Source organism: Myodes glareolus, chromosome 5 (genome assembly GCF_982192425.1).
Source record: "Myodes glareolus chromosome 5, mMyoGla1.1, whole genome shotgun sequence".
Lineage (NCBI taxonomy): Eukaryota > Metazoa > Chordata > Mammalia > Rodentia > Cricetidae > Myodes > Myodes glareolus.
In genome coordinates, this window is record NC_142030.1 from 59,278,765 (window position 1) to 59,292,555 (window position 13,791).

General features: G+C 39.0%; 1 long non-coding RNA gene across 2 annotated transcripts; it reads right to left on the reverse strand.

The window, feature by feature from the left end:
* Positions 1–268: 268 nt before the first annotated feature.
* On the reverse strand, positions 269–11,825 carry LOC125391731 (uncharacterized). 2 transcript variants are annotated; one of them, XR_007229230.3, is made up of 4 exons: positions 11,097–11,825; positions 9,584–9,685; positions 5,840–6,020; positions 269–1,971 (listed from the first exon to the last, which is right to left on the reverse strand). It is a non-coding gene; the product is annotated as an uncharacterized LOC125391731 (long non-coding RNA). The 2 variants fall into 2 exon arrangements; XR_015001343.2 differs by lacking the exon at positions 9,584–9,685.
* Positions 11,826–13,791: the final 1,966 nt, after the last annotated feature.

Genomic DNA, 13,791 nt, shown 5'->3' on the forward strand with positions numbered 1-13,791 from the left:
AGTGGCAGTTTGTTTGCTGATGGATGTGACAGGATAGACCTTTGTTTCAGGACATTGCCCGTAACTCTGTTCTGTTTGCCCATTTACTAAGGATAGTAGATTATCTGGATAACTTCAAGATCTGCTGTAGCTCATATATTCTTTCCCCTTCTCCCCTTATAGCCTTCTGTGTCTGGCAAATGTATGTGTAAATTATCAGCAAAGTAGGGCTACACAATATTTTGAACAGTGCTTCTACCTCAGTTCCTAGGAGAAAAGGAAAAAACAAGAAAATAAATTGCATTTATTTGGTCAATAAATATTTACTACATGTTTTACTCCTATACATAAAGGATGTAAGGATTTCATAATGAACAATGTCTCGCTTCTCGTAGATTTCAAATTTGTGTAGAGAGAGAACAGAAATATGCCCAGTACAGGATAAAAACTGTCATGTGTTGACGGTAATGTTTGTGAGTGACAGCAAAGCGCATAAGTAACCTTAGCAAGGACACAGGGCCTACTGTGCTGTTACAGGAGGCACAGGGAGGGTGGACTGCTGGCCGCATTTTCTTGAGGTCCCATTCAGATTCATTCCAAACCACAGACCCTTTAAGTTAATGCATGCATTCTCAAAAACTCAGACTCTACGGAACAGGTTATTGGCCTGGGGCAACTAAGAAAATATCTGCCATCAGCATTTAATGTTTTTAGTATGTTCTACTGGAAAAAATATGAAAAGCCTATGAAGACACAGATGGAAGTCATTCAATTAATCTGAAAATTGAGAAATTCGTGGTTTTTTATGACCTTGCTGTTCTACTATAGAAAAGTATCGTCTTTGTGACTGAACCTCCCACTGGGAAGTGGAACTGCCCCCCAGGTTGATGTCAGAAGTGTCCAGGGAGTGACATGCATAGTTATCCTCCTGGTGTTTCAGATATGGGAAGGAAGTCATGTATGAGGAGTAAGAAAACCACGGAATAGCTGATATCAAATCATGAATCATTACTTTCAACAAAAGAAAATTATACCCTGCCATGAAAATCTCGTGTTGCTCCCTGTCACTGATGACCCAGTTTCTGAGTCTAATGGCCTCGGTGTCTGTCTTTTGGTTCTAATCACTGCTATTCATTGACTCCTTCCTAGAAATGACATATATTGAATTTTCTGTTCCTAACTGTGATGACTATGAGGTAGGATGATTTCGATTCTCTTCTGGGTACCACACTTTTGGTAGCTGAGTCTGAAGAAGGATGCAGATGTCTGGTTTCACAGCTTATGAGTCTTGAAACAGTACGGTTTCTCAAGCAAAGAATGATATTGAGCACACTGTAGTATTAACCAATAATGCTGGCTTTGGGTCTTGACAGGTATATTTTCCTTTCACAGAAAAACTCAGTTCATTTGATACCCAGATTAGGCTATCTAGAAATGCCTATAATTATGGACCACAGTAGATTTCATGGCTATGGCATTTTACATGAAAAAAGAAAAGGAAAGAAAGAAAGAAAAATTCTAGAGGCTGGATTGGTGGTTCAGTTGTTAAGAATGCATGCTGCTTTTTCAGAGGTTCAGAATCTCTTTCAGAGATTCCTAGCAACCACATCTGGTGGCTACAAACTGTGTAACACCAGCTCCGGGGAGAACTTATACTTTTGGCCTTCATGGGCACTCATATTCAGGTATACATATGCAGACATACCATTAAAAATAATTAAGACAGAAATAAAAAAGAAACCCAACTTGTCTGTTCAACAGTATTAATTTCTTGGCACATGGTTGGCTTGACGTGGTAGAGACCAGCTGCCTTTCTTCCCTGGAGACTGTGTTACATCGATTTGTCGACAGTTCTGTCCAGACTCCATTGACCTGTGAACAATGGGCAGTGTAGTCAGTCTTGCTGTAAGCGGTTTCTGTGTGGTGGTGGTGGACATGCGGCATTTCCTGTTCTTCTGAGCTTGCTAGTTCCTGGTGCTGAGTAATTCATGCCTATACAGGGCAGAACAGCATTTTAATAACTTCATAACCATGTGGCACTCCGGAAACTCGAGTTTGTTTTTTGGTGACGGTGTATGCGAGTAGTTGGCGCTCGCTGAATTTCCCGTTCACCCTCCCAGCCCAACCACACACTTTCAGAGAACCCTGTTTTAAAATGCCTGTGTGTATTCTCTTAGTCTTTTCCTTCTCTCTACGTATCTCACAGAGTTGAAATCTTTTTAAACATAACTGGATATAAAAATAAATACAAGGAAATGGAAGTTAGATTTTTTTTTTATTAAAGGCCTAGATGTCAAAAATAGTTTATGCTTCCAAAACCATGCAATTAAGCAATACTGCCATTGTAGTGTATATGCTACCAGAGCAGATATGTAAGCAAACGTGCACTGCTGGATTCTTTTTTAGTGTGAAATGTATTTTTGAACAATATTTTCTCATTTTACATACCTACCCCAGTTCCCACTTCTTTCCTTCCTCCCACTCTCCCTATCTCTCCCCCCCATCCTAGCCCCCCATTTACTCCTCAGAAAGGGTAAGGCTTCCCAAGGGGAGTCAACAAAGTCTGACACATCACTTTGAAGCAGGACCAAGGCCCTCTCTCTATATCTAGGCTGAGCAAGGTATTCCTCCAAAAAGTTTAAGCATTAGGGATAAATCCTGGTCCCACTGCCAATGTCCCCACAGACTACCCAAGCCACAACTGTCACCCACATTCAGAGGGCCTAGTTTGGTCTTTTGCAGGTTCCCCTGCTATCAGTCCAGAGTCAGTGAGCTCCCACTAGCTCAGGTCAGCTGTTTCTGTGAATATCTCCATTATGGTCACGACCCCTTTGCTCACATTGTCGCTCCCCCCTCTATTAGACTGGTCTCCAGAAGCTCGGTTCAGTGTTTAGCTGTGGATCTCTGCATCTGCTTCCATCAGCTGCAGGATGAAGGTTCTATGATGATAATTAAGATAGTCATAAATCTGATTACAGAGCAAGGCCAATTCAGGCACCCTTTTCACTATTGCTTAGTGTCTTAGTTGGGGTCATTCTTGTAGTTTCCTGAGAATTTCCTTAGTGCCAGGTTTCTTGCTAGCTCCATAATGGCTCCCTCAATCAAGATATCTCTTTCCTTGTTCTTCATCCATCTTAACCATCTCGCTCCCTCATGTTTTCCTCTTTCCTCCCTTTCCACTGACCTTCTGCCCTCCCTTCTCCCCACCCCCTTCATATTCCCAATTTTTTTCAGGAGATCCTGTCTAATTTCCCTTCCCAGGGTAATTCATGTATGTTTCTCTTAGGGTTCTCCCTGTTACCTAGTTCCTCTGGGGTTGTGGATTATAGGCTGGTTATCCATTGCTATACATCTGGTATTCACTTATGAATGAGTACATGCTATGTTTGTCTTTCACGGTCTGGGTTATCTCACTCAGGATGTTTTTTTTCTAGTTCCATCCATTTATATGCAAATTTCAATATGACTTTTTTCACAGCTGAGTAGTACTCCATTGTATATTTGGACCACATTTTCTTTATCCATGCTTTGATTGAGGGGCACGGAGATTGTTTCCAAGTTCTGGCTATTACAAATAATGCTGTTATGAACACAGATGAGCAAATGCTCTTGTAGTATGAGTGTGCATCCTTTAGGTATATACCAAAGTGAGGTATTGCTCAGTCTTGAGGTAGATTGATTTCCAATTTTCTGAGAAAATGCCATACTGATTTCTAAAGTGACTGTACAAGTTTGCATTCCCACCAATGTAGGAGTGTTACCCTTACTCCACATCCTCTCCAGCATAAACTATTATCAGTGTTTTTGATCTTAGCCATTCTGACAACTGTAAGATGGAATCTCAGAGTCATTTTGATTTGCTTTTCCCTGATGGCTAAGGATGTTGAGCAGTTCTTTAAGTGTCTTTCGGCCATTTGCAATTCATCTGTTGAGAATTCTCTGTTTAGATCTCTACCCTACTTTTTGATTGGATTATTTGGTATTTTGATGTCTAGTTTCTTAAGTTTTTGAGTTTAATATATATATATATATATATATATATATATATATATATATATATATATATATATATATATTGGAGATCAGTCCTCTGTCTGATGTGGGGTTGGTGAAGATCTTTTCCAATTCTGTAGGATGCTGTTGTGTCTTATTGACTGTGTCCTTTGCCTTACAGAAGCTTCTCAGCACTCTTGGATTCTAATGAAACTTTACAAAAAGCATTTGATAGGCATTGTTACTTGTGCTTTGTTCTTTCTGTAAGCTCATTGTAGAGGCTCACTACAATTCTATAATTTAATGCCAAGTTAATAAATATAATTTTACAAATTTGACTATTAGTGACTTTTCTTTCTACAAAACTCTTGATTTCTTTAGAGAAATATTACTGTTCTTTTCATAGTATTCCAGGTAAAATGAAAAGGAAATCAAAGTGTAAAGTCCACTTAAGTCACTTATTATTGACTTATTATAGAACAACCAGCTCATCTGGTTACAGAGTAAGACTAGGAGTTTTGCCAAACCCTGAGAAATACAAGAAGGGAATTTATACATTACCTAGTACTGCAAAATCACCACCACCACCATCACCACCATCACCACCATCACCACCACCATCATGGAAAGATGCAATAAAATTAGCCTTTGTACCAGGCTGGGAAATTCATAGATAAATGTATAATCCAACTGACCTCTAATGTTTATCAAGTTCTTATCTCCAGCTATGTTGAGTTCACCACCAAGCTCTCTCTAGTTTCTCTCATTCCAAGGCATGCCTTAGTCTTGATACTGTGTTTAGCAATCCACTCATCATGTACAATTTTAATGTAACTTCAGGAGTTAGAGTTCATGCGCCTGATAAATGTTTATGAATGTTTTCCTAGTTGACATTTCCCATGAAAGTCTGGTGTAGTCAATAAACTTTTGGAAAGGCTAGGCTGGTCACATTTTGCTATAGGAATTCTGAGACTTTAACAGGGATTTATACACTATTTGCTCATGATACAAAAAGATTCCAGGTAGACAAATTCAGTTTCCAATATAAAGATGGGAATACTGCATCCTGTGTCACTAGAAGCTTCAAAAACGGAATGATTCCTTAAAGGCCATTTGTGATCGAACTTTTCCTGGTAGCCATGGCCTAGCTTTCTTTGTTTCCAGGTTCAGTGTGCTTTCTTTGTGATGAGTCAGCTGCTTAACAAGGGACCGGTGTAGAAAAGAAAAAAAATGTATCTACGTTCTTAAGGCTGAGGATTTGGTTAGAACAGACATTTTTGAAGTTTGTTGGTGATGTGTGAAGTTCATCTTGCAAACAAGGTGCTTTTCATGTATTCCTAACATACTGTTGCTTTAAATTTAACAGAAACATAGTTATGATAAGAGCATTTTCATCAAAAAAGAGAAACTAGTGAATAGTAATGAAAACAGAGTTCATAAGGAATTCATAAAAGAATATTAACTTTACTGTTGGAACAGCGAAGACTGAGCATCAATAAGGAATTATCTATATTTGTTTGCAGTAACTAAATTGATTTATTGAAATCCAGTATTGGTAAGGATTGGAGAAAGAGATCCTTTCATATCTTAATAGTTGGGGTATAAATTAATATTATTACACCTAACTATAAAGTCAGAGTTTTATATGATAATGTCAATATTTATAAGTTGACTTTCTTTTTAAAGAGATAGCAATAAAACACAATAAGGTAAAACAAAAACACTAGGGTTGGACAAGACAAACAAACAGAAGGAAAAGGGTCAAGAGGAAGCACAAGAAGTAGAGAGTCACTAGTTCACACTCAGGAGTCCCATAAAGACACTGGACTGGAAGCCCTAATGTATGTGCAGAAGATGTGGTACAGACCTGTGGAGGCCCCAAGCTTGCTGCTTCAGTCTCTGTGAGTTAATACAAGCTTTGATCATGTTGATTTAGAGGGCCTTGTGTTCTTGGTGTTGTCCATCCTCTCTGGCTCTGACACTCTGCTTCTGCTTCTGTGGGGTTCTCTGAGCCCTGAGTGGAGGGCTTTCATATCACCAGTTTGTCTCTGTAGGATCAGTGGACAAGGCTGATCATTGACAGCTGTCTTTCAAACAATGCTATTTTTACACATTTAACCTTTACACAGCATTTAAAGAAAGTGGCCTGTAGCCCTGGGCTGAACCCCCATAGTTCAGTTGAAGAGTGGGAGGAATGAGAATATGAGCAAAGAGATCAAGATCGTGATGGGGACACCCACTGAAATAGTTTACCTGAGCTAATGGGAGATCACCAACTCTGTCAGACAGGGAAGGAACCAGCATAGGACTAAACTAGTCCCTCAGAATGTGAGTGACAATTGTATGGCTGGGGCAGACTGAGGGGCCACTGGCAGTGGCACCAGGATTTATCCCTACTGCTTGTTCTGGCTTTTTGGATGGATACCTTGCTCAGGCTAGATATAGTAGGGAGGACCTTGGACCTTCCCCAGAGCAATGTGCCTTACCCTCTCTGAGGAGTGGATGGGGGTGGAGTGGGGGTGGGGTGAAAATGGAAGGGATGGCATGAGGGGAGGGAGTAGGAACTGGGATTGGTATGTAAAATGAAAAAAAAGATAGTTTGTTTTCTTTTTTAAAAAAATAAGAAAGAAAGGAAAGAAGGAAGGAGAGAGAGAGAAAGAGAGAGAAAGAAAGAAAGAAAGAAAGAAAGAAAGAAAGAAAGAAAGAAAGAAAGAAAGAGGCCTTTCCCAGATTAAAGGGAGCCTTAAGCACGCTTCCTGGGGGAAAATTAAAGAGATTGTTCAGATAAGAGCAGAAAGTTTAAAAAAAAAAAGTATATTCTTATTGCTATGCAATTGTGGGTTAAATAGAGGAACAATGGGAAGACCCACTAAAAGTTGATGCACTGTGTCAGAGATTATTTGACAGGCCAGGACGACTTAGTAGCTTGACACTGGAGTCTGGCAGACCTGGGCTTGAGTTGTCACTCTACCCTCTTGAGCTTCCAGAGAGCATGTGGGTGACTCAACCTCTTAACATCTACAAGCTACAGCTTCTCGTCTATAAAATGTAGCTAAGGATTCAACTTAATCCATCATAATGCTTGAAGAATGAAACAGGCTAATACCCTTTAGTGTTAGCCCAAAGGCCCACATACTGTACGTGTACAATAAATCTAGAGCCATGTAATGCTGTAGAGAGGGTGCATGATGATACACACATGGGCATTGTAGCACCTACACTATGGGACAGTATGCAAGCCGGGAACTAAGCTGGAGACTTAAAAACACAGGCACACACAGACAGAGACACGGACACAGGTCATCCTTGATACAAGAATGCCAAGTTTATTGTGCTCCAGGGAAGCTTATATAGGGATCCTTAATGGATAGCCACGCCCCAGCTCTCGGGGTCTTTCAGCTGCAGGCCTCACCAGATCTACTCCCCTGCCATCAAGGTCTCATGCTCAGAGCAGCTGCAGGCACAGGTGTTTTGCTCAGTTCACTCCAGCAGGCAAAGGGTCTGAGGCAGGCAAAGAAAGTCAAGGGGCCAGGGGTCTGCAGCTCCCAACAAGGCATATTTATCTAAGATAACTTTAGAAGAAGGTCCATTCACAATGGTTAAGTGGTTACTTCTGGGTAGTGGGACTTGGCTCAATATTACTTAAAAACAAAACAAAACTAAACAAAAAACCAGAAATCTTGTGTAGGATTTGGAGAGATTGCTCAGTGATTAAGAGCACTTGTTACCTTTCAGAGGACCTGAGTTTAATTCCAAGTACTCAGGTTAGGGAGTTCACACTGTTTGTATTCCAGGAGTCTGATGAACCATTTCTGGCCTCTACAGGCACCTACACACAGGGCACTCTATCCCTCCCCATCTCCCTCTTCCTTCTCCTCCCCCCTCTGTCTGCCTGTCTGTCTCTGTCTCTGTCTCTGTCTCTGTCTGTCTGTCTCTCTCTCTCTCTCTCTCACACACACACATACACCAATTTCTACAGTGTCTAACCTTCCTTCATAGCAATCATTCTGTATTTATCACAAAACATAGAAGCAAATTCTTCAGGAGTAAAAATGGCTATGATTTAAGACATTGTAGAGAGGTATGTTTCAAAGAAAATAATGACCTCAATCACCTTTCTTCAATTTTTGTTCTTTAAAAAACTAAACTTTAAGTACACAATTGGATTAGTCATAACGTAGTTACAGCAGGAAATGGCAGACTTTATTTACTCTTGTTCTGAGCACAAATTGTGATTGTATTTCCCAGGCATACCCATATTGCCCATTCTTCCCTTCTATCCTTATTTCTAGATGGCACCAGATAAGTGCTTCTCACTAATACAGTGCTATCAAAGAATACATCTTCCTGGTGATTAATATGTGTGTCTTTTCTCTGCGGCCTTGTCCTTTCAGGCACCAAGAGATACCATTAACTAAGAGCAGAAGCAGCCCAGCTTCCTGGGCCACTTTTTGTAGGAGAGCCTCCAAGGCGGACAACTGATTAGGAGTCCTTGCATCAATTTTTGTGTCAGTCTAAACTGAATTATACCGTTCTATATATATCATCACCATTGGCGTATATGTGACCTTCTTTATTTATTATTCAATTAATTACATTGCACAAAGTGCCACTGATTAATATTACTTCAATCAGAGCCCTTGAACACTCAAAACATTTTACTGTGTTTCAAGTTTAGAACTAGAGGCAGAAATTTTTAATCTTGTAACACATGAATATTTGGCTTTATATGACAATGATGGACTTCTCTTCAACTAGATTATCAGTTTCTTGTTTCCCAGTCGGTTATGAAAGCATACATCAATTTCTAATATCCTAAGTGATATGCTGCTCTTTACCTTTGGCATCATAGTGCTATTATAATGGTTATTAATTTTTGCCACTTGCATAGGAAAATATGGGGGTCACACTGTTACGTTGATTTCCATTTGTGTGACTGCTACTGATAAGACGCTTGGTCGGTTTGATGCTCCCTTTGGCCTAGATGTCTACTGTCTTACTTGTCACTTAGTTCTTCTGTGCCAGTGACTCTACTGTTTGATTTGGCAAATGCACAGTGAAGAATCATACTGAGAGCTTAAGAAATTCCATTTTAATATGTTAAGGAAGAGTACAGTCATCAGTCACATTGTCTATGTTTTTATTAAAAATGTGTAAAACCACAGCACAATCTTCACACTTTATTTCCATTCTTATTACTTTTTTATTTAAATTGAAAGACACAGTTGCATGTACTTGTCATATGCAATGTGGTTTTGAAGTATATATACTTTTTAGAAGTAATTAAGAGATGTATTATCTCACAGTTATTTTTAAGTGGCAGTTCTTTACAGTCACTCTTAGGATCATTCAAGAATATAATAAATTGTTACTGTACTCAGCACAATGTACAATAGATTCCATAAAATCATTTCTCCTGTCAACTGCTGTTGGGTGTTCTATGACTAGTGTCACTCCAGTCCTTCTCAGTCCTTGCTAACCATCACTCTACTCTGTTTCTATAAGGTCAGCGCTTTTATATCTGACATGTAAGTGAAGTCATAGAGCATTTTTGTCTTCCTGTGCTTGGCTTATGTGACTTAACATAATACATTCTAAGAGGTTCACTTACCACATTTTCTGGATCCATTCGTGCACTGATAGACACTGAAGTTGATTCCGTGTCTTGACTATTGCCAAGAAAGGCAAAATGGATGTCGACACGCAGATGCCCCTGTCACATACAGTTTTCTTTCTTTCAAAAGCTGTGGGATTGCGGGGGTCACACAGTAGCTTTATTAAGTTTTCCAAGTTCCCCTACACTGTTCTCCACAGTGGTTATGATAACCACCATTCTCATTAATGGCACACGAGACTGTCTTAAGTGAGTCTAAGATGACCCCCACATGTTTGTATTTAGGAATTGGGACAAAGCAATAATTAGTCCAGGTCAAGGAGAAGAAGCAGTTTAAATGGCAAATGTGTTCAGAATTTGAAGACCAACGGTAGAATTGTGAAATTAGTTTAAAGGGCTTTCTGAAAGCACAGAGTGGAGTTTGTTTAAGAGATTGAATGCCATTAATGAAACATTTTTTAGACATGAACTTATGATGTTAATGGAAATATAAATTTATTTTCATGTCTCTACTATTAGTGACAAAACCTTTCATTTTACATATTCCCTAAATGTATTTTATTGATAGCTTCATAAAATAAGAAATAAAATCGAAATGGATTAGCAGAAAGTTTGGTTAACTCAAATTCTACTGGAGACACTGCAAATTAAAGCTTCATTCTGGAAAGATTGTACAGAGAAAACAGTAACTTTAAATACAATGACATGATTTCACCAAGTATTCATCTTCTAAATTATTAAAGGATCAGACCAGATTACATTACTGAAAAAACAACCTTATACATAAGATTTATGTAGCAATCAGAGTGTTAAACGTTATGTGTGGAGACTTTTGCAAAGTAGAAAAGTGAAGATGGAAGAAACATGAGAAGTTATTGAAATTGATGTTAAAACAGCATCATAATGATCATAATTGTATGTTGTGGAATCTTATTTTAACTAGGCAAAGATGTGTTAAGTTTGTTTATACTGTGGAATATTACTTTATTTGAAAGTGTGTTACATTTGTTTCTGCTGCCTTTGTTTTTTTATAATTTTTATTTTTATTTGTTTTTTTAAATTGTTTTTATTCAGCTACATATTTTTTTCCATTCCCCTCCCCTCCTACCTTCTCTCATGGTCCCCATGCTCCCAATTTACTCAGGAGATCTTGTCTTTTTCTACTTCCCATGTAGATTAGATCTATGTATGTCTCTCTTAGGGTCCTCATTGTTGTCAAGCTTCTCTGGGATTGTGAATTTATAGGCTGCCTTTTCTATTTTCTTTTTGTCTAAAAGTCAATTGTGAGTACTGTAACTCTGTAGTAAAGTTTGAAGTCAGGGATTGTGATGCTCCCAGAAGCTCTTTTATTGTAAAGGATTGTTTTGACTATCCTGTTTTTTTTTTTCTTTTCCATATGAAGTTTAATACCACTCTTTCGAGGTCTGTGAAGAATTTTGCTGGGTATTGTACTAAATCTGTATATAGATTTTGGTAAGATTGCCATTTTTACTATGTTAATTGTACCTACCCAAGAGCATGAGAGATCTTTTCACTTTCTGGTGTCTTCTTCAATTTTTTCTTCAAAGATATAAAGTTCTTGTCATACAGGTCTTCCACTTGTTTGGTTAGAGCTACTCAAAGATATTTTATGTTATTTGTAGCTATGGCCAAGGATGATGGTTCTCTGACTTCTTTCTCAGCCCATTTATCATCTGTGTGAACAAGGGTGTCGCTAGCACTACTGAGTGGGCCTTCTGGCCTTACTTGGAGGTCTGCAAGTAAATGACACTCAGGATTGCAGTTCTCTGCTTTGTCCAAGCTAAGTTTATTGTATAGGCACTTCAAGATCTTACAATCATTCTGGCACAGCCAATAAGCGAGTATCACTATCACAAACAAAAATGTAATATCACACAAGTACATACTCACTTCCACTTCAGTCCTATCACACCAAGGTGACATTCCTCAGCCAGTATATATTTCTAAATCCTAGGCAAGGCATTACTATATTCTATCTAATAAGGCATTGGGGTATACGACCTGATGGTGGTTTGTGGCTCGCAAAGTAGATCTCTGGATCAGCAAGTCTTGACCCGCAGGCAAGAGCTAGTTCTCTGGCTCTTGGAAGATCTCTGATTCAGTGTCTCATTGATTGATTGATTGATTGATTGATTGATTCTCGATGCTGTAGAGGTTCTCCGGCGCCTCTCCGACAGAGTCTCTAGCAGATCATCTTGAGAATGTCTTCTGGTCGTTTCTGCCCCATATTTATACTACTCTTCAGCATTACCTCACTCTTGTTTTCGTCAGACTTTTGATTAGCACTCCTGTCTGCCTATCTATATTACTACGTCACTCTTATCATCACTGCACACATTTCTACTAGTGTCGTTTCTCCTGGACTTGTCCTAGACTTGTCCTTCAGACTCATCACAAAGGGCTATGGATTTTTTTTTGTGTGTGTATTAATCTTGTATCCTCTTACATTACTGAAGGTGTTTATGAGTTACAGACATTCCTTGGTAGAGTTTTTGGGGGTCCCTTATGTAAACTATCATATCATCAGCAAATAATGAGAATTTGACTTTTTCTTTTTCAATTTGTATCCCCTTCATCTCTCTCTCTCTCTTTTTTTGTCTTATTGCTCTAGCTAGAAACTCAAGTACTATATTGAATACACATGGAGAGAGTGGACAACCTTGTCTTCTTGTTCCTGATTTCAGTGGGATCGCTTTGAGTTTCTCTCCATTTAGTCTGATGTTGGTTATTGGCTTGCTGTATATTGTCTTTATCGTGTTTAGGTATATTCCTTATATCCCTGCTGTCTCCAAGACCTTTATCATGAAGGAATGATGCGTTTTGTCAAAGGCTTCTTCAGCAATTAATGAGAAGATTGTTGGTTTTTTTTTTCAGTTTGTTTATATGATGGACTACATTGACAGATTTTCATATGTTGAACCACCTCTGCATCTCTGGGATGACCTGATCATGGTGGATAATTTTTCTGAAGTGTTCTTGGATTCGGTTTGTCAGTATTATATTGAGTATTTTTGCATCAATGTTCATGAGTGAGATTTGTCTGCTATTCTCTTTCTTAGTAATGTCTTTGTAGTTTGGGTATCAGGGTAATTGTAGCCTCATCAAAAGAGTTTGGCAATGTTTCTTCTGTTTCTATTGTGTGGAACAATTTGAGGAGTATAGGTATTAGTTCTTCTTTGAAAATCTTGTAGAATTCTGTGCTGAAACCATCTAGCCCTGTTTTTTTTTTGTGTGTTGGGAGACTTTTGATGACTGTTTCTATTTCTTTAGCAGTTATAGGTCTATTTAATTTGCTTATTTGGTCTTGATTTAATTTTAGTAAGTGATATTTATCCAGAAAATTGTCTATTTCCTTTAAATTTTCCAATGTTGTGGAGTATAGGTTTTTGAAATATGACCTAATTGTTCTCTGAATTTCCTTCATGTCTATTGTTATGTCTCTCTTTTCATTTCTGATTTTGTTAATTTGGATATTCTCTCTTTGCCTTTTGGTTATTTTGCATAAATGTTTATCTATTTTGTTGATTTTCTCGAAGAACCAACTCTTGGTCTCATTGTTTCTTTGTATTATTTTCTTTGCTTCTGTTTTGACGATTTTTGCTCTCAGCTCTCAACTCGATTATTTCCTGCCAGCTACTTTTCCTGGGTTCTGTGGCCTTTGTTAATGATGTAAAGATGTGTTACATTTGTTTGTGCTGCATTTGTTTTAATTATGTAATAATGTGCTGTCTTTATTTCACCTTGTCTGCCTAAGGCACCTCATTGTTCTTATAAAGAGCTGAAGGGCTAAGAGTAGGCAGAAGAAGGATGGGCAGGGCTGACAGGCAGAAAGGGAAGTAGAAGAAATCTAGGCTTGGGGAGAAAAAAGGAGAAAAGGAGAGAAAGAGGGAGGAAGAGAGGGGCACTCCTGTAGGGCCTGGGTCTGCTCCTGCTCTTGGGGTGCATCTTGAGGACAGGTTCTGGTCAGCCAGTTAAAACATTCTGTTTGTTCCTGTGCTCCCTCTGCCCAGCCTGGTGATTAGCTGTAGGGCATTGTTTACTCCATCTTTGATGTGGTAATTTCCCACCTGCGGGGGTGGGGGGGTGAGGGGGGTGGGGGGGAGGGGCGGGGTGCAGCAGCTGAGGTGCCTGAGGATTTCCCCAAGGTTACATAAAGGGCATTCCGCTGATCTCCTTTAGAATGA